The following is a 25702-nucleotide window of genomic DNA, read 5'->3' as shown; positions in this document are numbered from 1 at the left end:
CATTGGAATAATTTATCAAGGGTTGTAGAGGCATATCCATCATTAACAGCTTCTAAATCAAGATTGGATGATTTTCTGGGAAGTTCTACCATATGTGTTATATGGGAGGTCAGACTAGATGATCACAATAGTCTCTTTTGGCCTTTGAATCTATAAATGCAGAAGACCTCTGGAGTAACAGAAAAGGTCAGAAGCAAAATTACTGTTCACCAGCCAAGCATAACATTATTATGAAACCTCTTATTACATAGCAAAGAAGTTAAAAACACAATTAATCAGCAACATACTCTAATTATTAAACCTGAGGAAACATATGCAATATACTTTAGGTAAATCAGCATTGATTTTAGTATCTAGCGATCTCCCTAAAGAGTCTATTCCCAGAAAACAGGGAAAGAGAAATCAAAGCAAATATTTCATTTAGTTCCTTTACCTTCCATCTACTTGTAAGTACATTTTTCAAGATTTTGTTTACAATAACTTTTTTTTTAAAGGAAATTACATCCTTCTTTTGAGATGACTTCATAAATTGAGAAGAGGAATAGGTTAATGTAACACTGTTAACTGGAAATATTTTAAATCTTGTAATGGGATTGTAAAACTGTGATTCTCATACATTCTGCATAGCTAGAATCTCAACGCTTTTCTTATTGGCTTATGCAGGAATATGAATATATATGTATATGTTTCTGCAGTAAAGGATGAAGGTAGATCCAAGCTAATTTGTCCTGTGTTATTTGAATACCATGAACTCAATCTTTCCTTTTCAAATAATATAGATTAAATAGTTTTATTTTTTATTATTATTTATTTATTTATTTATTTATAGGTCATTATTCAATAACTAAAGCAAATTGAATTTTCTTTCCTTAGTATGTGGTGTTTCCTTAGCATATCTGGTTTGTTTAGTTTTAATCGTTGAAAAATTCCTTTTTTGTGCAGTCTGATTGGTGTGGGTGTTATTTGCATGATTATCATTTAGTTATTCTGGATAACCTTGAAATATGTGAATCCCTGTATTCTTATTGATTATTCATTGATTGTTTGGCAGGCTTCCTGCTTCTGATGTATTTAACTCTTTTTTTTCTTAGTTTTTGAGTGTTTGGCTAGTTGGTATTCAAATTCTTTTTCAGCCTGCCTAATTGTACTTTTACACTTGACCTGCTAGAGTTATGCTTCTTTTTATTTTCCTCAGTAAGATTTGATGTCCAATTTGTAAACCATGCATTTTTGCCTCTAATCGCCTCTTTTACTCTGTTGTTTAGCCATGGTCATGGGGGGCAGGGATTCATTTTTTTGTTTGTTTTTTTGGGGGGATTTTTTGACCCTCTTAATATATGTTTTAATTTGGGGTATACATTTAGTTATGGTGCTTTTAAAAAGTTTCCATGCAGCTTGCAGGCATTTTACTCTTCAGATTATTCCTTTTAATTTCCATTGAACTAGCTTCCTTATTTTTGTGTAGTTCTCCTTTTTGAAGCGTAATGCTATTGTGGTGGACCTTTTTGGCATTTTTGTTTCAATTCAAATATATTGTGGTCTCTATTACCAAGCAATTCAGCTATATTCACCTCTTAGACCAGAACATATGTTCCACTTAGAATTAAATCAGCATTTGCCTTTCCCCTTGTGGGTTCCAGGAATAGCTGCTCCAAAAAGAAATCATAAATGGTGTCTAGAAATGTAATCTCTGCATCCCATCTTTATGCGACATGTACCCAGTCAATATGGGGATAGTTGAAATTTCTCATTACTATTGAGTTTTCTTTTTGTATATCCTCTGTAATCTCCCTTATCATTTCACAGTCACCATCACCATCCTGGTCAGGTGGTCAGTAGTATATGCCTGCTGCTATTCAAGCAAGGAATTTCTATTCATAGAGATTCAATGGTGCAGTTTGATTCATTTAAGATTTTTACTATATTTGACTATACTTTTTTTCACACATAGTGCCACTACCCCATTCTGTCATTCCTATATATTTTGTGCTCTGTTTTGCAGTGCCCCATTGATTATCGTTGTTCTATCAAGTTTCTGTGATGCCTATTGTATCAATAGCCTCATTTAATACCAGGCACTTAAGTTCACCCATTTTAGTATTTACACTTCTAGCATTTGTATATAAGCACTTACAAAATTTGTCACTTTTTAGTGGTCTGCCTTTGCGCGATGTAATTGAATGGGATGTTTACATCAGACTCTTTCTCATCAGTTCCTTCTTGTACTTTATCAATTTCTATCCTCTCCTCTTTATTAGGATATAGAGAATCTCTGTTAATGGATCCTCCCCTATGGAATGTCTTTATCAGAACCATGTGCTCTTCCACATCTATGAGCTTCCCCCCAAGCCCTTACTTTAAAAATTCCCTGACAACCTCTTTAATTTTACAAGCCAGCAATCTGGTTCCATTTTGATTTAGGTGGAGCCAATCCTTCCTGTATAGGATCTTCCTTTCCCAAAAGGTTCCCCAGTTCCTAATAAACGTAAAACTCTCCTCCCTACACCACCATCTCATCCACTCATTGAGACCCTGCAGTTCTGCCAATCTGACTTGCCCTGTACATGGAACTGGAAGCATTTCAGAGAATGCTACCATGGAGGTGAATTAATCCCTTATCTAGCAGCCTAAATTTGGCCTCCAGGACCTTTTTCCTACCTTTCCCTATGTCATTGGTACCTACCTGTACCATGACCACCTGCTTCTCCCAAGCACTGCGCATAAGTTCATAGAATCATAGAATCATAGAATATCAGGGTTGGAAGGGACCCCAGAAGGTCATCTAGTCCAACCCCCTGCTCCAAGCAGGACCAATTCCCAGTTAAATCATCCCAGCCAGGGCTTTGTCAAGCCTGACCTTAAAAACCTCTAAGGAAAGAGATTCTACCACCTCCCTAGGTAACGCATTCCAGTGTTTCACCACCCTCTTAGTGAAAAAGTTTTTCCTAATATCCAATCTAAACCTCCCCCACTGCAACTTGAGACCATTACTCCTCGTTCTGTCATCTGCTACCATTGAGAACAGTCTAGAGCCATCCTCTTTGGAACCCCCTTTCAGGTAGTTGAAAGCAGCTATCAAATCCCCCCTCATTCTTCTCTTCTGCAGGCTAAACAATCCCAGCTCCCTCAGCCTCTCCTCATAACTCATGTGTTCCAGTCCCCTAATCATTTTTGTTGCCCTTCGCTGGACTCTCTCCAATTTATCCACATCCTTCTTGAAGTGTGGGGCCCAAAACTGGACACAGTACTCCAGATGAGGCCTCACCAATGTCGAATAGAGGGGAATGATCACGTCCCTCGATCTGCTCGCTATGCCCCTACTTATACATCCCAAAATGCCATTGGCCTTCTTGGCAACAAGGGCACACTGCTGACTCATATCCAGCTTCTCGTCCACTATCACCCCTAGGTCCTTTTCCGCAGAACTGCTAGAAGTTCTGTCTAGCTGTCTTGGAAGATCTGCAACCTTTACACCAGGCAAACAGTTCACCAAGCAGTTCTCCCCATCGTCAGAAACCCAGCTATCTATATTTCTAATGATTTAATCCTGCATTACAATTATCTGTCTCTTCCCAATAACTGGTATTCCCTCCCCAAGAAAGGTTTCCTCAGTGCAAGAGGATACCATGACATCATCTTGAACAGTGAGGGAAGTGGTGGCCGGTACATCCCTCGGCCCGCGCTGCTTCCCGCAGCCCCCATTGGCCTGCAGCGGCAAACCGTGGCCACTGGGAGCCGCGCTTGGCCGAACGTGCGGATGCGGCAGGTAAACAAACCAGTCTGGCCCGCCAGGGGCTTTCCCTGAACAAGCAACATCCCAAGTTTGGGAAACACTGATTTAGAAGAAGGATCCCAACTACAGGATTGTTTCCCTCAGCTCCAATTTGATGTTCTACTTCCCCAGGACTTTCATCTTTCTCAACAGTACAGAGGCTTTCAGACTGGAAGTGTCCCAGAAAATGTCATCTGTGATGCTCTGTCTCCCTTAGTTTCTCCAGGTCAGCCACTCTGGTCTCAAGAGCCCATACTCAGCCTCAGAGGGCCATGGGCTCCTTACAACGAACACATATTCCACCTGCCCACAAGGCAGGTAATCATACATGCTGCATGCAGCGCAATAAACTGGATAGTTCACACTCTGCTGCTGGCCTTCTGCCTGCATTTTTTTTACTCCTGCAGCTTTTTGTGGAGGGAGAGGAATATTGTTTGTTTGTTGGGGTGTGATTATTGACCTACGTTTAGAGACTGTTAGGTGCATTGGCTCTCATGCTTCCTGTCTCAACTCCCTTGCAAATCTCCCCTGTTTGCTGCTCCTGTTCACTAGCTCAAGTTTTATTTGTTGTCATTATTACCATTATTTTTGCTTTCCTCTGCATTTTCTGGTTCTATATAGGAAAGGAAGCAGAAGTACTAAAATACCACAAGAAAAGGTGTTATCACTCTATTTCCAGCCCATCTGGCACCAGGACAAAAATCTGTTCTCATAAGCTTTCCAGACCCAATTTTTGCAGACCTCAGGGATTCAGAGTTCTGATAAGCTTTGCAAAGATTTGTGTACTTATCTGAATTGAACCAAACTTCTGAACGTTTTTTAAAGTTGGCCCATTACTAACTGCCATTACTTTTGAGTACCCATATTACATATTCACATAAAAGCAAGCGGGTGTCACTCACCCTTGGTTTAAATGTACTGCAACTGTTATATAAAAAAAAACAATGACTCTTTTGAAAACATCAAACCAGTTAGCAGAACAGATCCTGTAGGTGGAGTATGCTGAAAGCATAAGTCAACTATAGATTAAATGTTGAATTTAGGTCACAGAAAGAAAACATATACTCACATACACAGGAGCAAATGTAATTTAATTAAAGGGAGGTGGATAAATTAGTAGGACCCCAAACTGTCACCCCTTTCAAAGCAAGTAGATGTTAATAAACAAAATCCAGCTTTTTTAAAGAAATAAAATATATTAAAATATACACTGATTAATTTGTAAAAAGGAATTCATAAATTGCTTTAAAGCCTGCAGCAATTAATAGCAGTAAGCTCATTACCATACTTCTTTTTCACTAAACTTTTTAACAACTGACCTTTTGACTAAAAATGGATCATGCAAGGAGGTCCTCTTGAAGGAAGTAGCACAATATTAAAATTATTTTAAAAGGGCTATCCCAAAAGCCTAACAATCACAAACTAACTTAATTTTGGAGATATACTGGTTCAGACTGTGGGCCAAGTATCTCATTCTCTGGTTCGGAAGATCCTGTGGAAACCTCTCAAATGTACTTCTCTCAAATGCAAACCTCTCAAATGTACTTCTCTCTTGGAAATCAAGCACAGGAGTCAAATGTAATTGCTAAGACTATATGACAGGTTCAAGTTCAAAATAAGGGCGAGTTAAGACTCCTTTTACTTTGATCTCAGTCCAGGTTGATATAGGGGATAGGCCTCCAAACTGATGCAAAATGGTTATTAATAAAATTATAGTAATTTAGATTTTATGTTATTACAAACTTATCTTTGCCTTAACTGAATTTTAGGAAATATTTATAATTATTTTAATACATATGATGATTGGAGAATAATAGCTTACATGCTTATATTTTCGTTGCTTATTTTATTAAATGAAATGTTCAGACTAGTTAAAGGAATTCCTAGCAAGTATCTGTTTCCTCCCAGCAAGTGACAGGCACAAAAAATTTCAAGGAGAATGCCTCTCCTTGGTCATAAATCTGTACTTATCACCTCCAGGTCTGATTGCACAGGCTGGAATGCAGCTTTAGAATTTCATTTTTGCTTTAATATTCTATATAATTTTATGCCATATTAGAAAGATATATTTCAATATTAGTTGTTGTGAATGTTACCTTGCACAGAATGTTTGGGAGACATTTTGATTGAGAATTGTGAATGAAGCTCTTATAGATTGTAATCTAAGGAACTCTTTGATTAAAAGGCAAACAGAAGTGCCTTCTCAGAAAGCAGGACACTTCTCCCTTTTTAGAAGTTGTGAAGATAATCAATTTGGTGTATAGCCTGGGACTTTCTCCTCAGAGCATATTCTGTGGTATCTGAGTGCCTGGGAGATACACCTTAACACACATAAAACTCCCCTCATCAAACAATGACACTCCACCAGAGAAACAGGTTTAATCATGGAATGGACCACCCAAATACCCAGAGAGAACCTGCTTCAGTACAGATATAAAACCCCCTCCGACTGCACACTTGTAGTTGTCACTTACCATACCACACTGGAACCCATACAGGGTATCATCAAACAACTACAACCCATTCTTGATGGGGACCACATCCTGAAAAAAGTGTTTTCTAAATCCCATCTTCTGACCTTCAAACAACCCCCCAACCTCTCCTAGCTCAACGCCAGAAGCAACTTCCCCAGACACCAGGACATACCAGCTCAGACCCTGGCGGAATAACAGATGCAAAACCTACAGACATATCTCCACTGCTATAATGATCAATCCCCCTTGCCTCCCCCCCCCATCACACCTTTCAAGATCCATGGATACTAGACATGCCTATAACAACATTTAGTGTACCTCATCCAGTGCACTAAATGTCCCAATTAATATCAGCTATGTGGGTTAAACCAGACAATCACTATCCTGTTGAACAAATTCACACAGGAAAAAGATAAAAGACAAAAAACACCACATCACCTGTGGGTAAACACTTTTCACAAATTTCAGAGTAACAGCCGTGTTAGTCTGTATTCGCAAAAAGAAAAGGAGTACTTGTGTAATTCTCTCTGTATATATAAAGTCTGCTGCAGTTTCCACGATATGCATCTGATGAAGTGAGCTGTAGCTCACGAAAGCTTATGCTCTAATAAATTGGTTAGTCTCTAAGGTGCCACAAGTACTCCTTTACTTTTCACAAAGTGATCATTCAATATCTGACCTATGAGTCCTCATCCTCAAAGGAAATCTGCACAACACTTTCAAAAGACAAGACAAGGAGCTTAAATTCATAACTTTTCTACACGTTAAAAATCATGGACTGAATAGAGACACTGGATTTATGGCTCTTTAGAACCATCTATAACCTATTAACAACCTCCCCGAACAGCTGAATTTTCCTGCTCTTCCTTTCCTTCCCCCCTCGCCCCCCCACCCCATGACTAGAAGGATGTTACCGGGCCACTTCATCTTGAATGGTCCCTTGAAATATGTGTTAACTACTTATGCTAAACAATCTGTTCCACCTTGTAGTTAGCCGTGACAGTACATTTCGGCTGTGAAGAAGAATTCAATGTAATCTCATGTCTTTTACCAACAGAAGTTGGTCTAATAAAAGATGTTACCTCATTTCTTATAAAGATTTAAGTTTTCATTCATTTAACTTTAAGGAAAATATTATAGTTGGAAAATTTTACTTCTAACTTCATGTTTCCATTTTAAGGTCAAAATCTTTGTTTATCTCTTAAATGCTTAAAATTCTCGAAGCTTCTGTGACACTGTGCCAGAGAAGGTTAAACAGCCAGCAGGCTGAATGACCCAAAATCGACCTTTAAGGACATATTAGAGAAGTATTGAAATGGCAAACAATGCCATTTCTTGTAGATACATATCAAAGCCATGTTAAGTAGACTAAATTCTTTGAAATGTAAACCTATATTGCTACAGAATTAGAGGTAGATACTAGTTGTATTTGTCTGTGTTTACCTATATCTTGTTAGAAGTTAATAATGTAACCAGATTATCTGGTGGATGCAAATTCACTTTTGTGTCTTAACTACATTATATTATGCATGCAGAAGGTTCAGTTAACCTTAAGATCAAAGATGTAAGATATTGCAGGAAATAACATTACTTACTTTGTCTTCATCTTAAAATGTCTGTACCATAATGGAATACCTTGATAGTTTGAGTGCATAATTGCCTTATGTTAATTAATACCACTAGTTTACCTGTGTATACATAGGAAATAGAAGCTTAGCTTCAAAGCAACAATATACACTATGCCTATTCTTCATCCAGGAAGGCCCCTGCTGTGATGTCTGCTGTCAACATGTTATCTGCTTGCTAGAGAACTGTAGAGTTAGCTTTGGACTATCCCTGAAAATTTTCATGGAAGAATTTGAACAAACTCTACAGATGGACTGCCGATTGGTCTATAACCTACTGAACTGATTCTAGAAGGACTTTTACAAACCAGCACCCTCACCATCTCTGCTATGAAACTGACCGAAGAACTTTATTCATATCTGTATGCATATTAATCTTTTAACCACTGTTAACTCTCTTTCTTTTCTTTTCTTTTCTTTTCTTTTCTTTTCTTTTCTTTTCTTTTCTTTTCTTTTCTATTTTTTTAAAATAAAGCTTAGATTAGTTAATAAAATTGTCTGCAAGCATGTATTTGGGTAAGATCTGAAAAATTCACTGACCTGATAGGTAACATGTCCAATCTCTTGGGACTGGAAGAACTTAAAATATGGTGAATAAGATTTTAAATAACCCTCACCATATAGACTTGGCTGCCTGGGTGAGAGCCAAAGGCTGGAGTGCTTAGAGGGAACTGTATTTTAGCTTCCTGGTAATCAGTAAGGTATTACAGAAGCTGTTTTGTTATTGGCTTAGTAAATCTAATTAGTAGAATAAACCACCAGTTTTGGAGATTGTCTGCCCTATTCTTTGCAGTTTGCCCTGATTGAGAATTCTCAGTGTGGACTCTCCAGTGACCACAGTCACAGCTTCTTTTGTGATGTTCATTTGCAAATGTTTTGCATCTAAGGCAATAACTTACTGATACGATACCTACGTGAATAGTAAGGTGTTTTATGTACCATTATGGATTCAAATGATCTTGCTACAATTGGTTACTACTATAAGAACTCATTGAGTATCAAATACTTATATTAACTGGGGAACTAATTAGATATTTGGCAAAGTTTCAGTAATTGCCTTATCCAGCTCAGAAAGACAAGAAGCAAGTATTGTTAAAAAGAGGAGACTGCCTTCTTTGATGACCATTTATGTTTAAAGACTCTCCTTAAAAATAATTTAAGTTTAAAAAGACTATTTTTAAAGCTCAAAGACTTTTATATTGAAAATAGGAGTGCTTAGACTCATGTGAAAGAGAATTTAATCTACTAAATCCTGATGGAAGTAAAGGGATATCTCAGAAAATTTACTGAATAAAAGAAAGAGTTCATTTTTAAAGATGTCCTGAGAATGTCCTGCCACAAAGACAAAAGCAATATGCACAAGCATAAGTTTAAGATTTATAGTCCTTCTGCATATGCATTAGCAGATTATGTGTTCATGAAGTTACCACCAAGCAAATCCCATGAAGCTGTTGGGCCAACAAAATGGCGACAGTGATTTGTATTTGGATTCAGCCAAGTCCCTAAAAGAGGTATGACTTCCACCTTTAGGAAGAGTATGGAAAGAGAAAGGTGTCCCGTTGATAGAGGATAATTTCCTTCAATATTCTGAATAAACTTTATTGAATTAAGTTTAATACCTTAGAGGTCCATTGTATGAAAAAGGAAAGAAAGTATTATTGTATGATTGTATGTAACTTTTCTAGAGACATGACTAATATGAATGTTAGGAACTTCAAAGAACTGTTTGGGACAATACATGTGAAGTGGGTTTCCTAGAAGATACTTATGAGGGCCTTTGAAGTTAGGACCTGTGGAGAAACAAACATTGTCTACTGACTACATGCTCCTAGAAACTCTAAATCAAAGATTCCTTGAATTTAGGACTGCCAACTTTCCAATTTCTTAAAACCAGACACTACAGCCCCCTCGTCCCCATTGCTCGCTACCCTGCCTGCAGTTGCTCATTCCCCACTGTTCCTCACTTGTTCCTCTTCCCCCATGACTCACCTGCCACCTGCAGAGCCGGATTGGGAGCTGATGCGGAGTCTACCTGCCTGCCTGCCCACAAGATGCAGATAGGAGGCAGCCCTGGCTTAGAAGGGGCATATTGATGACCCGGTGGTGTCCCCCTTGCCCTGTGATCCTCTGCCCCTTACTCTGGCCCTTCCTGGCCCCCACTCCACCAGCTAGGATGGCAGGAGATTGCAGGCAGGCCGGTGGTGGAGCTTTCAGGCAGCAAGCCCCCTGTTCTGGAGACTCTGCAAGCAGTAACCAGACTTTTGATGTCTGGTCAGTATTTCTGACTGGACACCGTATAGGCTTCCTTTTGACTGGACTTTCCAGTTGAAAATTTGGCAGCCTTACTTGAACTATATGAAGGGTGGTCTAAACTTTTCATGAGGGTGCTACTTCATGAGGCTCTTATGAATTTGTGAACATAGACAAAACCCCTTTGTTTGGTTTGAAGGATTACTCCTGCCAGAGTCCATGTTGAAGTAGGGGTGATCTCTGGTAAGCTTATTAGTATGTGTGTAGATTCTTTTATTGATTGTAATATGTTTTCTCTATGGTGCATTCACCGTAAGAATAAATAAGCTTGCATAAAAAGAGCTGTGTGATAGCTTAACTGTGGGCAGTTACAATGTTATTAGTCTCTCAAGAGGAAGCAAAAAGGTCTGCTTGGGCAGACTGTATTTTGCTGAGAATAACACAGTGAAGGCAGGGAACTGTTCAACCTGGAGATACCCTGTCAGAAGGGAGAGAGACACATGTCTCCACCTAAGAGAAGTGAATATGGGTGTTCTTGCTGCTCCATAGGGGACTACACATGTATTTTCCCTAAATTCTGACAACGGTTACAGGGCTAGCTGCACCTCTGTCCCCTTCCTAAAATCTTTAGTGCACCCCCTCATGTGTCAGGTCTCATGATTTTATTTATCTAGAGTTAGAATTTAGCTAATCTTTTTCTAGACTGGGTGTAAGACTACAGTATCTGGGTTTTTTTCCCTGAAGGTCCTGAAGTTTTTCTCTTCAGAAGACTGTGACCAGTTGTGTACATTGATCAGACAGCCTTCTTAAACCAAAGTAGGATTACCTAATTATTTGAACAGTAGGAACAAAGCATTCAGAGGAAAAAAGGATTTTAAAATAGTCTATATGAAGGTCTATCTTACCTAAGAGCAATAGATGATAACCTAGGCAGGCCTAACTACTTCAGTCAACCCCAAAGGGGCCCTGTGTCTCAGTCTGCTTCCCCCCAAACAACTACCCAACTCTTGAAAATGGTGCTTTTTAAACCTGTGAGAGGTTTTTGTTTTTGTTTTTTGTTTTTGTTTTTTTCTGATTTTCTGTGCTCCTGGGCCTTTTCCTAGCCTAGCTTTGTCTCTTAACAGTGGTCAAGTGTTTGCTGTGGGTTAGCTTATCTTGAGCAATTCTTTCTTTTCTGGTTTGTTTTCCAGACAGTTTCCTATTAAAATAAACCAATGTAATGATACCATAAATATTCCAATAGCCAGGTCAACATACAGTATTCGTAAATTATTACAAAGGGGTTCTAAAGCCAGCACAAAGGGTATATATCTTTCTGAATTGAGATGCCAGCTCCTCACTCTCCTCTGAAGTGCATTCTTCTGCAACCTGCTCATCTTATCTTATCCAAGCAAGTAAACATCAGCAAGAAGACCATGAACAAAGAAACCATAATTCAGCACTAAGAAGAAGCAATCATCTACTCCATCACCGCTTCTGCAAATGACAACATCATAAAGACTTCAGTGTCATTGGTTTGATGATGATTATAAAAGCATTGCCTAGGGATTAGACTTAAATTGTTCTGATACTAACTTTAATGGGATATTGAAATACTTTTCTAACCAAGTGTCATAAATATAAAGGGAAGGGTAATCACCTTTCTGTATACTGTGCTACAAAATCCCTCCTGGCCGGAGGCGACATCCTGTTACCTGTAAAGGGTTAAGAAGCTCAGCTAACCTGGCTGGCACCTGACCCAAAGGACCAATATGGAGACAAGATACTTTCAAATCCTGGGTGGGGGAAGGCTTTTGTTTGTGCTCTTTGTTTACGTCGTTGTTCTCTCTTGGGACTGAGAGAGGCCAGACAGAAATCCATCTTCTCCAACCCATCCTAATCCAAGTCTCCAATATTGCAACCAGTATTGTAAGCCAGGCAAGGCAGATTAGTTTATCTTTTGTTTTATGTGAATTTTCCCTGTGTTAAGAGGGAAGTTTATTCCTGTTTTCTGTAACTTTAAGGTTTTGCCCAGAGGGGGATCCTCTGTGTTTTGAATCTGAGCACCCTGTAAAGTATTTTCCCTCCCGATTTTACAGAGATGATTTTTACCTTTCTTTTTTATATGTAAAATCCTTCTTTTAAGAACCTGACTGATTTTTCCATTGTTCCAAGAACCAGGAGTTTGGGTCTTTGATGATTTTGTAACCAATTGGTTAGGATATTATTCTCAAGCTTGCCCAGGAAAGGGTGTGTGTAAGGCTTGGGGGGATATTATGTGGAAAGACGTCTCCAAGTGGTCTCTTTCCTTGTTCTTTGTTTAAAACACTTGGTGGTGGCAGCACACTGTTCAAGAACAAGGCAAAGTTTGTACCTTGGGGAAGTTTTTAACCTAAGCTGGTAAGAATAAGCTTAGGGGGTCTTCCACGAGGGTCCCCACATCTGTACCCTAGAGTTCAGAGTGGGGAAGGAACCCTGACACCAAGGTACTAACAACTTTTATTAAAATACCAGATTGTTTAGCCTGTGTACTCCTGGAGAGAAGACATGAACAGAGAGAAACAGTGGAACCAACTTTGAATTTAAGATACATTAATTAATTTGTCTATTTTAAGGCCCTCCCTGAAGTGATCTGGTGAGTTTATAAGGCAACTGAAGAACTCTTGAATGGTTTCTTTTAGGTAACTGAATTAAATACTTTCTTCAGATCATAGGAGCGCTTACCTCTGCCCATTTATTAACTGTTTATATTATCCATGATAAATGAAGATGGATTCACCAATCCTTAAATGAATGTCCTTGCCCATCTATAAACTGTATTAGTTACCTCTGATACACTAAGACAGGACTTTCTATTGATATGAGGAATAATATACTGTGTTCTTACCTTACCTAGAGAAGAGGATCACTACCAGGATGAGCCCATGCTCTAAGAGGTAACCCTTGCTGAAAACTCTACAGAGAGAGACATAAAGAGGAGATTGTGACTGAAGTAACCATTTTTTTAGTTTAAAAGAAGTTTACTACTTGCTTGTGTTTTTTTTTCCTTTTCTTTATTAATATTCATAATTAATTACTGTAAAATTTTGCTTGACTTCATTTGTAGTGTCCCCTAAGGCATGGTAAGAACCACAAATGACAAAATAAACAGTGAGGCTCACATTCTGAATTGTCGTTAAGACAGACAATTATTCATATTCGGCCTTTTTTCTTGTTCTTCTAGACACATTTCAATAATTTTTGGAATAAAATTACCTAGTGCTCAACCCCATAAAGTAGTCATTTCTTCCCCATGTCTACACATGTCTTAAAATGTTCCCCTGCTCCCATGAGTTTCTGAGATGCTCAGATTCTATAGAAATGGGAACCACAAAAGTACCCTGTTAGAGAAATAGTGTTTGTTTGACATCTCTGCTTTGATAGGATGTTGTAAAGATTATGGCCCTGATTCTGATCTCAGTTATATGGTTGTAAATCAGGACTAAATTCACTGATAGTGCTTGGAATTACCTCTTTGTAAAATTGGTGAAAATGAGGATCAGAATTAGACACTATGGGCCAGATTTTCAGCTTGTGTAAATTGTTGTGTCTCCATTCAAGTCCACACAATTGAGATCTGTACTAATTTGTCTTTTGTTCTGAAACCAAGGGGGACTGTCCAACCTGTTCTTAAAAACCTCCAATTGTACAGATTCTACAACCTGTCTTAGAAGCCTGTTCCAGAACTTAACTATCCTTTTAGTTAAAAAGGTTTTCCTAATATCTAACCTAAATCTCCCTTGCTTCAGATCAAGCCCATTACTACTTCTTCTAACTTCAGTGGACTTGGAGAGCAATTGATTACTATCTTCTTTATAATAGCCCTTAACATATTTGAAGACATTTTTTTTAAGTCTTTTTTTCCTCAAGAATAACATGCCCAGTTTTTTAACCTTTTCTCAGAGGTCAGGTTTTCTAAACCTTTTATCAATTGTGTTGTCTCCTCTGGACTCTGTCCAATTTGTCCATATCTTTCCTAAAGTGTAGTGCCTACAATTGGACACAGTACTTCAGCTGAGGCCTCACCAGTGTTGAGTAGATCAGGACAATTATATACATACAACACTCCTGTTAATACACACCAGAATGATGGCAGTCTTTTTTGTAGCTGCATCACATTGTTGATTCATATTCAATTTAAGGTCCACTATTACCCCAGAACATCTTCAGCAATACCATCACTTAGCCAGTAATTCCTCACTTTGTAGTTGTCTGTGGTGGGGTGTTCACCCTACACTAGACTTGAAGGGGTTGATGAGGCTAAGAACAAGTCATTAAATGGATAGGTCACAGTCATTAGGGGAATTAGGTGGCTTAAGTAACCCCTGAATGATGATGGAGCCCAACAGAGAAGGAGCAGGCCTGGTGTGTATAAAGCCCGGAAGCTGACAGCAGAAGGGGGCAGCAGTGAGGGAGACTCTGGCTACTCTTAGTATGTTAGAGAGGGAAGGAAGTAAAGCCAGGTGGAGAATAGAAACCCCAGGGGATCCAGGCCCTGAAAGAAGGTTTAAATCAGAAAGGTGGTCATTTGAAAACCTGAGAGGTGGAGCAAGAAAAGGCTCAGGGAAATAATAGAAAGGTGGGACATTGTAGACCTTGACTACTGATTAGAGGGTCCCTGGGCTGGAAAGGGCCTAGGTTGCCCTACCAGCCACTGGGGAAGTGGCACAGTCAGGGTAGAGAGAGAGAAGACTGCCATTTTGGATGGAGAGACTTTGATAATCCCTATAAGGGAAAAACATACAGTGACCTGGCAGTAGGGCCAAGCCGCAAAAAGAGGACCCTGAGTTGTACATAGAAAGAAGTGACAGGGTGCATGAGCAAGAAATAGAAGGGGGTATTGGACCTGGAAGGAGCTAAGCCCCAGTGCAGCTAGGAAGAGGTGCCCTAGCAGTGAGTGAACCCTGGGACATTCTGTGTTTGATTTTTTCCTTCCTGTGTGAAGTGCTTTGCAATTGTCTCTATTGAATCTCATCTTGTTCTTTTCAAACTAATTCTTCTTATTGGAAACAAATTGTTTACTCATTACAATTATGTATTCTAGCTAATACTGCATTTGTAACAATGTATAAATATAATTATAGAAGGAGAGAGATAATCTGTTGCTTTATAATTGTCATATATATTACATTATTTTAATGGCCAGCAGCTGCCGTAGGCACCAAGTAGATTTCTTTTTCATTATGTGCATACTATAACCTAAACAAATCACTGAGCTGGCAGATCCTCATCCAAAGCCCTTTGAGGTCAATGTGAGTCTCTCCACTGACTTCAGTGGATTTTGGATCAGGCTCTTAGATGGAAAATTCAAGAGCTGACTTTGAATATCCAAACAATAAAGCTTTTTTTTTCCCCCTGAAGTGAGACGGTCATTATGTATGTGACAACAGAGAGGCCTGACAGTAGCATTGATGGCATCTTGTGGTTGGCATCAACTTAATTTGAAATAAAAATGATTGATTTCTCTAATCTTCATTTAGAATAGTGCCTTTCTATTGATTACTTTGTTGTTGCTGAATAACAAACCAGCACATAGACAATAAAATGTATATTCAGTTGATTTTAGATAAATATCACACCATATTAGCCTTAATTTTCTTATTGCACAACATCATGGGTAGTCATTTGTAAAAATTATCATTTGCGCTGACTGTCATCGTTGCAGATAGTCAATTATATTCTGTGGTACAATTTTCTGTGTTTAAATCTCCTTGGTATAAAGAACACACTCATGGTGGTTTTAGAAAATGGAAAATAACACAGATCAGTGAACTAGTATCAACCTGCCAACAGAAAAGAAAGTTAATACAATCAGAATGGTAGTAATACTCCAGTCTAATTACACTGAATGGACCTACTCTCCACTCTCTAGGCATGGTACATTTGCTGTTGTTTGTTTAAGAACTTGATTATACACTGTTTAATAGACTTCAGAGGATGGTCAAAGGGGGTGGATTATTAGGAACAAATAATTGAAAAATAGAGTTAATTTTATTAAGATGAGATTTCTTAACCAAGAAAAATGTTTCTGAGGATTCAAATGTTAAAGAGTCTGACTACATTGCATCTGCAGCTATTTATTGTACCTCTTTTTATTTTTATTTATTTTAACTTCATTCAAAGTCCATCCTGTGGTGAGCACTGTAGAATCTCAACAGCAGATAATTATATCATTATTGTATTTATTTTACTATTTATAGGCGATCATGCTACTTTCATAATTATCTTTGTCCAGAAATAAAAGGACACATTTTACACCCAGTGGGAGGAAGATCAGACCCTAAGTTCTTTAATAGCAATATACCTAGAAAGGAGCTTGGGGATGACACATAAAAGAAAATATTAAAGACAAACTGAACGATAAAAAAAAAACACTTTACAGAGTGCAATAAAAATAGCAATATAATTTTTCAAATTTATTCTCCCTTTCTTCTCAGATTTACTTGTTGAATTTATTCAGCATGGTTTTTATTCATTTTTCATAATGAATCGATCAGTTTTCTATGAGCATTTGGTACATTAATTAAAATATTAAGTATAATAATAAGTAATCAGTATTTTCAATTAGGGCTGTGCTAGTTGTTAACTCAGAAAGGCATATGGTACAGTTTCTTCTCTCAGTTGGATGAGTAGGGTTTGAACTCTGATTGAACGTATAAAATTTCAAGATTCTAGCTTCCTGAGAATATGGAAATGTATTGTACCACTTGAACAGAAGAACATGGAAAAGTCAAATTTCAAATATGTCATTTATTTCAGGACTTAAAGGCACATAATGATGAATTGTTTCAAATGTTGAGATTCTAAATGTTGAAATTCTAGCCCAGAGAAAAATAAATTAATTGTTTCAGTTTCCGTAGGCATCAGTAAACAGTCCTATTAATAACACTATGTAACCTGTAAGATGTGTGTTATACTTTTGCTTAGTGCATGTGATTATATTCCCCCTTAATAACTGACCCCAGTGAAGATAAAAGCTGGCTATTTACTAATAGCTATAGACCCACTCCTTTACCTGAAATGATAGGGGCTATGCTTTTGATTCTGAAGATTGAGGATTCAAACTCCAGTGTTGACTTATGCAGTCTGTATACATGCAGAGACCAGTATGTTTCAAAGTAGCACACTAATTATTGAACTCATGTGGACTACATGTCCTTCAGTGTCATTTATCTAATGGGAGAGTATACAATAGCCAATTCACAGCCCATCACTATGTTGTCATACTCTCTTTCTGTTCTTAATATAACTTGAAGCCTGATCTTGCAAGTCCTAACCCATGTGTGTAGCCCTTACTTGAATAGTTCCCTAGAGATTCATGGGATTACTCAAGTGAGGGAGGACTATTTGTGTGAGTAAGGCTCAGGTCCTTATACTCTAATCTCTTTAGAACAGATGTTCTGGCCCAGATCCTCAAAGATATGTAGGCGCCTAACTTCCACTGAAAACAATGAAAGTGTGGTGATTTGGGTAATCTGTCTGTATAGTTTATGAATTCTGTATGAGATTATAAATTCTCTGTATGTATCTTTACCAAGTTACCTCCACATTCAAAATGGAGTTTGTGCTTGTCTTCTCTGTTGTGTTTTTGCCTCTGTGTGAGACTAGAATTCCAAAGGTGGGTAGCAAAGAGTCCAAACCCCCCCCCCACCCAAACCAGGTTGTTGGTTTAAGTGCTTGACCACTGAAATGCAATTTCTCTAGACAAAAGGCTGGCCCGTGCCCAGAGGAACTGGTTTAGCTGGGGAGACACAATGAGGTTACCAGTTGGACTGACTAGGAGGTCACCTGACAGAGGGTCTGGAAGGTTAGAAAAGGACAGGAGCTGATTTCTTTGATGTTTGGCTATTTGCTCTTTCTCAAAGTGAGGAGAACTGCATATAATAACCAGATTAGGCAGAGTGAACTCTGCCTTCCGGAACACAGATGGCCCCCAGTGAATTCCCAAAGGAAGGGTAAACTAGTGAGGGGTGTTACATTCATGGTGTGAGTTGTTTTCTAAATAATTTGTGTTCTTCTGTGCCTTTTTTATTTTCTAAATGATCTGTTCTCTCTTTTTCTTTATTTCTTAAGTAAAGAGCACTGCTGTTAGAATTCTGTGCCTGTCTGTGCCTGTGCCTGTCTATCTGTATGTTTCATGCTACACTTACCATGTGGCCCCTTGAAGAGGAAAACCAGAAGGCTCACACCTTGGGGTGGAGTTCTGGGAGATGGTGGGTTTAAGCTACTGGGGTATCTTGGGGGGGTCAGAGCTGGACTTGGGGACCTAAGACAGGTAGGCTGCAGGACCCCATTTCTATGATAGCGTAGTAAACATAATTGGTGCCCTGGAAATATGTCATTGAGGCTAAGGGAATAAACACTGCTGCAGTCTGTTCAGACTGAGGGCAGCCAGCACCTGAGAGATTCCATGTATGCTTCTCTTCACAGCAATCTCAGGAGCTGCCAGGAGGGGACACCTGATTAGACATGTGACAGGGAGTTAGATGTTTAAATGCCTTTGAGGATGTGGGAATCTACCTTTTTCTAGTTTTGTTAAGTACTATGCACCTCCATGATACTTGACAAAATACTGCTAATACTACAATGACTAATAACCAAAATGACTAATTTTAGTAATGCATTTAGCCTATTCAATATCCTTCAGAATTGTTTGATGCCTTTGATATTGTTGCTCCCAGAAATATTGTAACGTCCCTGAATGATCATGAAACTTACATGACTGACTCATGCTATGAAACCACTGTTACCAGTCTTTGTGCTTCTTGAAACTGGCAGTTTCAAGAATGACTTAAAAGACGCTTCATAAACATCACTAAAAGGAGAGACACAAAAAAGGCAACTCCAAAAGGAGAGGCAAAATGTAGGATGAAATTAATCTTTGTAGTACCTGCAGGTTTTATGGGAAATTTTGAGTCATTCCTGAAACTGCCAGTTCTAGAAGGCACTTGTCTGGTAACTGTGGTATCATAGCATGAGTCAGTCACGTTTTTAGGGATAATGCGTTATTTCTGGGATCAACAATATCCAAAATAGCACGGTCACCAGTTAACAAGGGGGTTGTACAGGCAAAATTAAATCAGTGGCCTTTGATCCATCTCTTACAAGATAGTTTGACAGTGAACATCAGACCAAGATACATTTGTAACAAGGGAAGAAACAACATAGGAAATTGCATAAGACCACCATTAGATGCAGCTAACACCTGAAATAACAGAGAAATGGACCTAGATCTTGGAATGCCTTCATAAAGCAAGAAAATACAATAATACAGGATTAAGATGATGTATGCAAATAAAGGAAGGAGGCTTGTGTATGAGCTGTCAGTTCCCACAGAGATTATGCAATTGTGCTTTGACAGATAAATTATGAAAGCTGATAAATATGGCTGTATTCAGTAGCTTTGAGCATATGCAAATACTTCAGCACTTGCAAATCTTTACCTGTCTCTTTTGTGAGTAAGAGACTACAAAAATGGTGAAGCAACTTTAGAAAATGCTCTCATTTATGGTTTTGGCTCTCTTTAAACAAGTGCCCCAGCTCTGAAACTTTAAACTTTATTGCTAAATATGGCCCTGGAATGAGGACACTGCTTGTAAAACAAAAAAAGCAGTTATTATTTTATGTTTAACACTCTTTTGATTTCACAAACGGCAGACAGCTATAGACAGGCAGCTAATGCTGGCCCTTTCAAGTTGTTTTTAAGAGTTATTTAGAACTAAGCATTTTGGAAAATGTTAGATATAAAGAGCTTTGAACAATGTGTGGCTGTTCCTTATCTGTTTTTCACTGTAACTTCCATTCACAAACTAGTGAGCCCTCAGGCATTCAAATGCCTTGCAGTAATTATCCCCAAATATTTGGTATTTATGAAAATGCAATTTGCTATGGAACATACTTCTCTAGCTCCACTATAAAGGCATGTTACAACAGCACATTCTAGCACTGCTATAATTATTAGGCTGTCACTGGTTCCACTTTTTCTGGGGCTATTTCTTCTGTTGTAAAAAATTGCTACTGGCTAAAACTTAGTATTAGTATTGATGTGGGAAAAAATCGTCTTGTCTAGGAAACCTGAAACAATTTGAAAATCTGAGGATTGGGTCAGAATTGCCTTTATAAATGGGAATGTGAGGCCAGACTCAAAGCAAATCACCCACAAATTGGTTGTCAGATTTATTGGTCAAGTCAGAGCACCGCTGAAAAGCCAGATAATGCCAGTGGAACTGGCCCATGTTCTAGCTGACAACACATTGAGATGGCAATTCAAAAATAATGTCCAACAGTAACAGGTGATGTGGTGGTGCTAATGAATTAGAAAATAGCACAAGTAGTGAGTAATATTTGACAAAGCAGGGTTCAATAGTGGCTAGCCCTTATGCGGTCACATAGAGAAAGAGGGACTCTTCCACCTGACACTCATTACCAAGTCTGCATAAGAGCCACACAAAGCTGTACCCTCTACTCCAGAAGAAGCAAGGAGTATAGGCAGAATCAAGTCTCTGTACCCCAGTGCACCCAATAATAGTGAGGATAATATGCTATGCTCTTTAAATTGCTATCGTCCCAATGCCATCAGGACCTCTAAGAGCCATTTTACAGTGTCTTCTGAGACTTCTTTTGGGAGCCACAAATGAAGGGCTGCAGATAAATGCTATTTTACAAAGAAAATTACTCTTAAAGACTCTCTTAAAGAGATAATCTATAAACTGTCACCTGTCCTAAGCAATAAGGATCCAATTCTGCTGTAAAAATGGCAGAATTTGATCCATAGAGCGCATAAAGGGCAAGACCTGGAAAAACGTGCTGCTTTTGAAAAAACAATGAGTCCGGTGGCACCTTAAAGACTAACAGATTTATTTGGGCATAAGCTTTCATAGGTAAATGCATCGGAAGAAGTGGATTTTTTACCCATGAAAGCTTATGCCCAAACAAAACTGTTACTCTTTAATGTTCCACCGGATTCCTCATTTTTTTTCTGGATACAGACTAACATGGCTACTCCTCTGATACCTGCTTTTGAAAAATTATTCCATTTTTTGTTTCTTCTTAGCAAACTATCACGTGAAGCCAGAGTCTGAGAGATGCTGAGCACTCATGACTCCAGTACCGCTCACTGGTGCTGAGAGACCTGCACCTCTCAGCCACATGGCCTTGCGAAGCAAGTGCACAGTGCATTCCAAGGATCACATGCTTAGAATGCATATAGGTAAATTTCAGCCAAGATATGACTTGCTGCTATGGGGCATTCAGCTGCCATAATGAATGCCCCGTGCACTGAAAGGATTCATTTGGATTTTAGTTATCAAAAACTGTTGGAAAGAAATGTGGCTTATGGGGGGGAGCATGAGACTGGGAGTGACACACTGCTGAATTGTACTTTATAAGCACAGGGCTAGAAGTCAGGATATCCGTTCTATTCCTTGTTCTATTACTAACTCACTGGTTGATAGTGGACAAATTACTTAAGCGAATATTAAGATATAGAGAGATTAAGGCCAAATTTTTCAACCTCAGGTACTTAAAATTAGGTACCTATATCTAACTGTAGGCACCTAAATTAATAAGCTAGTTTCCAGCAGATCTTTTTAAATCAATGTGATCTGCAGTCTTTCTTCACTTTTGAAAATTAGGCCATTTATGCTAAATTGGTAACTAAATGGAGTCAACACATTTGAACGTTTTATCTTAACCTCTCTCTCTCTCTCTCTCTCTCTCTTTTTTTTTTTTTACCCATTTGTAAAATAACATATCCCTACCTTATAGGTCTATTGGGAGGCAAAATTAATTAATGTTTATAAAAAGCTTTTGTCATCCTTGGATGGAAGATGTTATAGAAGTGCAGTGTTATTACATAATCAGGAAGCAGAGTAGAGTGAAAATTGTAAGGGCTTGCTATACTCTGAACTTTTAATCCAAAAGCTGACATGCAGTCTTTAACTCACCCCAGTCTTTGCTGTATACTTGAAATGCAGAGTCATATGATATTCTGAGACCACAGCCTTACACAGTCACAATAGAATGAGTTAGGGATGGACTATGAGCCTAAACTTTCAATGTTAATTCTGGTTTGCTTTTTTTAGATTTCAGTTAAACTCTGAGGGACCATTTTCCAGGCAGCCATGCGCAGAGCTATAGACAGGCAGCTAATGCTGGCTCTAATGGACATTGTCTCAATTTACACAGATCTTTAATTCTCTCTTGTTCATAATAGCCACTATTGGTAACAGATTTTGCTAAGGGCATGGCTACACTTGCGGATGTAGAGTGCTTTGAGTTAAACCCACCTTCAAAGAGCGCAGTAGGGAAAGCGCTGCAGTCTGTCCACACTGACAGGAACAAGCGCACTGGAATGGCCACATTTGCAGCACTTGCAGCGGCATTGGGAGCGGTGCATTATGGGCAGCTATCCCACAGAGCACCTCTTCCCATTCTGGCACTGTGGCTTGTGGGAGGGGGATGGGAGGGTTTGGGGCATTCTGGGTTCTGTCCCAATCCCCCATGATGCATCGGTTCGCATCCCAGCAATCCCTGTGCTTCCGTCCACATTTGGTGCCATCTTTCAATGTTTTTTGTCCTGCATGCTCTGTCTTCCCTTTCAGTCTGTGGGAATGGAGTTTGCTTGTGGCATTCACGGACATGCTGACCACCATGGAACACCGCTTTTGGGCTCAGGAAACAAGCCCAAAGTGGTGGGATCACATCATCATACAAGTCTGGGATGATGAGCAGTGGCTGCACAACTTTCAGATGAGAAAAGCCACTTTCATGGGACTGTGTGAGGAGCTCGCCCCCACCCTGTGGTGCAAGGACACGAGACTGAGAGCTGTCCTGACAGTGGAGAAGCAGATGGCTTTTGCAATCTGGAAGCTGGCAACTCCAGACAGCTACGAATCGGTCGCTAACCAGTTTGGAGTGGGGAAGTCGACCACTGGAATCATGTTGATGCAAGTTTGCAGGGCCATTAATCGCATCCTGCTCAGAAGAACTGTGACTCCGGGTAACGTGCATGACATTGTGGATGGCTTTTCATAAATGGGTTTCCCTAACTGTGGAGGGGCGATAGATGGCACACATATTCCAATTCTGGCACCAGCCCACCTAGCCTCCGAATGTGATAATCAGAGGGGGTATTTCTCTATGGTTCTCCAGGCACTTGTGGATCACCATGGGCTTTTCATTGACATTAACACAGGCTGGCCCGGAAAGGTGCATGACACACACATCTTTCGGAACACTGGCCTGTTCAGGAAGCTGCAAGCTGGGACTTTTTTCCCAGACCAGAAGATCCCCGTAGGAAAGCCCATTGTGATCCTTGGAGATCGCGCTTACCCTTTAATGCCGTGGCTCATGAAACCCTACACAGGGAGCCTTGACAGCAGCAAGGAGTGGTTCAACAACAGGCTGAGCAGGTGAAGAATGACTGTGGAGTGTGCTTTTGACCATTTAAAGTATGTATGGGAAGGTGGACCTGGCCGATGATAGCATCTCTGCAGTTATATCCACATGCTGTACCCTCCATAAGATTTGTGATGGGAAGGGTGAACGATTCACTCAGGCATGGAACTTGGAGGTTCAACACCAGGAGGCTGAATTTGAACAGCCAGAGAGAAGGGCTATTAGAGGGGCACAGCGTGGAGCTGAAAGGATTAGGGATTCCTTGAGGGAGCAATTTGAGGCTGAAAGCCACCAGTAATGTCTAGTGCCCTGCATGGGAGTGAAGTGCAGTGGTTCCAATGTTAGTAGGAATCTGTGTTTGCTACACTGACTTGCAGAGCCTGTTTCTTTCCTGGGCTAAGGTATCTTTTACTTTATGCAATAATGAATGTTTTCAAAGCCAAAACGTTCATTTATTGAAAAGAAAATTCATTTCTTGAAAAGAAACGCAACTGCTTGGGAAACAGAAAGGGCAAGGGGGAGGGGTGGGGAAGGTACAATCACAGATTTGCATATGTCTGGTTATCATACTCAGCCTTTCTGTCTGAAGTGCTGTGCAATGCGTGCTGCGTTTCAGGATGGCTTTACTGCATGGTGATGGGGGGTTGAGTGCAGAGGGTAAGTGTCATAGTTTTTTGGGCTGGGTGGTGAAGCTACAGGTGTTGGAGGCAGCTGGTGGCGGTAAGAACCCGGATGTTGGGGAAAGTGGGTTGGAGGTCACATGGGGGCACAAGGGAAAGAGTTTTGGGACAAGGTTGCATGGGGTGGGGGACGGGCGTGGTAATGCTGCTCTTGCAAGGCTGCAAGTGCCTGGATAGAGTCCGCTTGGTGCTCCATGATGCTTATCAGCCAATCAGTGCTTTGCTGCCAGAGCACCGCACTTTTGTGCCGGTGCTCCTCATTCTGTTGGCGGATCCTCCTTTCACTGTCCTGCAGCTCCTGAACGTCTTGATTTTCATTACTTGAATGCTGCACTACTTCATGCAACATGTCTCCCTTGCTTCTACGTGGTCTCTTTCTGATGCTTTGGAGTCTTTCAGCCGGTGATAACACGGACGGCTGAGATCTCAAGGTTGCATCTGTAAAGGCAAAATGCAACACTTAACAGAGGCAGCATTGTTCACACCAGACAGAGCAATGATTTAGCCAGACTCAAAGTAGACAAGCACAGTCTACACAATAGCAGAAATTGCCCATCCCAAAGTGAGCGCACATAACCCACAGGAGACCCAAAATGGTGAGTAAGCACAGGGTCAAGCATGACTGATTGTTTCACGGCTGTACTGTCCTCTGGGTTGCTGTGCCTTGGGGAGAGCCAACAGTGGCAAAGGGCCCCTGTACTGAACACTATTCCCACATTTTCCCCAAAAGTTCGTCCTGGAAGATATCTCACTGCTGAGGGTGACCTGGAAAGCAAGGGAGGGTCTTCTACTGCAATGCAGATTCTGCGCTGGCCCATATGCAGCTTGCCAGTGTGCAGCAATGGTCCCGCAACCCCTCACAGCACAGTGGCGTGGACAAGTTAGCCTTACTGGGACAAGGAACACAGTGGATCTGCCGAGAAACCTCCACAAGTGCATTGCCCAAATTCTGGATGAGACCTTTGAAGAGATCACTGAGGCCAATTACCACAATGTGAGAGAGCACATCAATGCCCTATTCCGCATCTAGGCATGCATGCAGCCCTAACCCTCCTCACCCCAAGAGCCCGCACTGAATAACTTCCTTCCCAAAATAACAGCTGCTTACTGGGAACCTCCTCTGGTGTTTGTCCTTCCCCAAGCACTGGCCGCTGCAACTGGCTACCTTCCTCCTGGCTTGAGAACAGCTCCTGGCTGCATGCTTCTAGGGATTCCAGGGTGTCTTCCTCTGCCTCAGCACCCTCACTCCCGCTTTGCTCCTCTTCCTCCTCCTCCTCCTCCTGCCTTGTTGAACTGGGCTCTGAAGTGTCCATGGTGGTACTTGGAGTGGAGGTGGGGTCGGCCCTAAGTATTGCGTCCAGCTCTTTCTAGAAATGGCAGGTCGCAGGGGAAGCACTGGAATGGTTTTTTGCCTCGCGGGCTTTGCAGTAGGCATTCCGCAGCTCCTTCACTTTAATCCTGCACTGCAGTGCATCCCGGTCTTGG

The sequence above is a fragment of the Lepidochelys olivacea genome, assembly GCF_965140295.1.
Source record: "Lepidochelys olivacea isolate rLepOli2 genome assembly, chromosome: 1".
Classification (NCBI taxonomy): domain Eukaryota; kingdom Metazoa; phylum Chordata; order Testudines; family Cheloniidae; genus Lepidochelys; species Lepidochelys olivacea.
This window is presented reverse-complemented; position numbering follows the sequence as displayed.